We start from the raw sequence: 2,500 nt of genomic DNA on the forward strand, positions 1-2,500 counted from the left end.
GCTCAAGAACAGCATTTTAAGCGCATAAGAATCATGAAGGCTGCAGTGACGTGAACTTCATGTTTTCAAACACATTTCTTATACAGAATGATTTGAAATGTGATAAATATGAATGCAAATGATGTTTAAATTGATTTGTTTGGAAGGAATTGCGGGAACAACATATTTTACCAAATTGTGCATTTCAGCTCAAGAACAGCATTTTAAGCGCATAAAAAGGATGCAGCAGTGACGTGAACGTCACGTTTTCAAACAAATTTCTTCTTCAGAATGACTTGAAATGTGATAAATATGAATGCAAATGATGTTTAAATTGATTTGTTTTGAAGGAATTGCGGGAAAAACATATTTTCCCAAATTGTGCATTTCAGCTCAAGAACAGCATTTTAAGCGCATAAAAATCATGAAGGCTGCAGTGACGTGAACTTCCTGTTTTCAAACACATTTCTTATACAGAATGATTTGAAATGTGATAAATATGAAGGCAAATGATGTTTAATTGATTTGTTTTGAAGAAATTGCGGGAAAAACATATTTTCCCAAAGTGTGCATTTCAGCTCAAGAACAGCATTTTAAGCGCATAAAATCATGAAGGCTGCAGTGACGTGAACTTCCTGTTTTCAAACAAATTTCTTCTACAGAATGACTTGAAATGTGATAAATATGAAGGCAAATGATGTTTAAATTGATTTGTTTTGAAGGAATTGGCGGGAAAACATATTTTGCCAGTGAGTTCATTTCAGCTCAAGAACAGCATTTTAAGCGCATAAAAAGGATGTAGCAGTGACGTGACCGTCACGTTTTCAAACAAATTTCTTCTTCAGAATGACTTGAAATGTGGTAAATATGAAGGCAAATGATGTTTAAGTTGACTTGTTTTGAAGGAATTGCGGGAAAAACATATTTTACCAAATGAGTGCATTTTAGCTCAAGAACAGCATTTTAAGCGCATAAAAATCATGAAGGCTGCCGTGACGTGAACTTCATGTTTTCAAACACATTTCTTCTACAGAATGACTTGAAATGTGATAAATATGAAGGCAAATGATGTTTAAATTGATTTGTTTTGAAGGAATTGCGGGGACAACATATTTTGCCAATGAGTGCATTTTTTGCTCAAGAACAGCATTTTAAGCACATAAGAATCGTGAAGGCTGCAGTGACGTGTACTTCATGTTTTCAAACACATTTCTTATACAGAATGATTTGAAATGTGATAAATATGAAGGCAAATGATGTTTAGATTGATTTATCTTGAAGAAATTGCTGGAAAAACATATTTTCCCAAAGTGTGCATTTCAGCTCAAGAGCAGCATTTTAAGCGCTTAAAAATCATGAAGGCCGGTGGCACGGTGAACAGCAATGGTAGTTTAGAACCTGAGGCTCCAGGCACCATCTTTTAATCCCCCTTATTCAGTTTACAACAGGTCTTGAAACAAACAAAAAAACAATCCAACAATGAGTGGGGACAAAACTAAGAAAGGAGGATACGGACGGCGAAACAATAACGAACGAGAAACCGAGAAAAGCTATTGCAGGGAACAACATCCAAGGAAAATGGCGACCGAAAAGAAAAGGAAACTTTGGACTTAATTAGAAAGACAGTTAGTGAAATTTTGACGGTAGGAATGGCAACACTCCAGGCCGAATTAAAGAAAGACCTCTCAGAATTCCATACTCATTTCCTGGAGAACATTGATAAAAAAAAAACTCGACAGACATGAATCGTAAAATACAGGATACAAGGGGCCAGATTGAAGGAGCAGTGGAGCGTATAAGAGAGATGGAGGGGCACATGGCCGACATGGAGAGATAGGACATCGGGGTGAAGGAGGCCCTCACTAACCAGCGGGCCCTACAGGACTGACATGGGGCGCGGCATAATAACATCAGGATTTATGGCGTCCCGGAGGGCGCAGAGGGCACCTCGGCGGCGGCATTCACTGAAAACTTCATCAAGTCAGAGATGGGGGACGAGCTTGGACCCGACCCGTGGATAGAACGCGCACACCGTGCCCTGGCACCAAAACCACCGACAGATGCCCCGCCGCATTCAATGGTAGTACGTTTTCTCCGGTTCCCGGTTAAGGAGAAGATTCTCCACACCGCTTGGAAAAAGGAGCTTTACATCCAAAACCGACGGGTGTACTTTGACCATGATTATGCCACAGGTGTGCAGAATAAGAGGAAGGAATATGTACCCATGAAAAAAGTACTGAAGGAGAACGGCATACGTTTCCAGACACCGCTAACTCGGATGAGAGTGTTTTTTGAATCTGGCACCATCATGTATAACAGCGCCGCGCAAGCAGCAGAAGACCTGAGGAAACGGGGATTCACGGTGGGTGAGAACCCCCGCAAGACCGGTAGTAAGGGAGTAACTGCGGACACGCTAGCTGAGCTGCTGCCGTGGGGAGACAACCGGGACCCGACAACACGGAAGATGGCTCCAATTCCAGTCCCAGATTCGAGACAAGCTGAAGGGGTACCGGAGAGCGGG

This window comes from Amphiprion ocellaris, chromosome 10 (genome assembly GCF_022539595.1).
Source record: "Amphiprion ocellaris isolate individual 3 ecotype Okinawa chromosome 10, ASM2253959v1, whole genome shotgun sequence".
Taxonomy (NCBI): Eukaryota; Metazoa; Chordata; class Actinopteri; family Pomacentridae; genus Amphiprion; species Amphiprion ocellaris.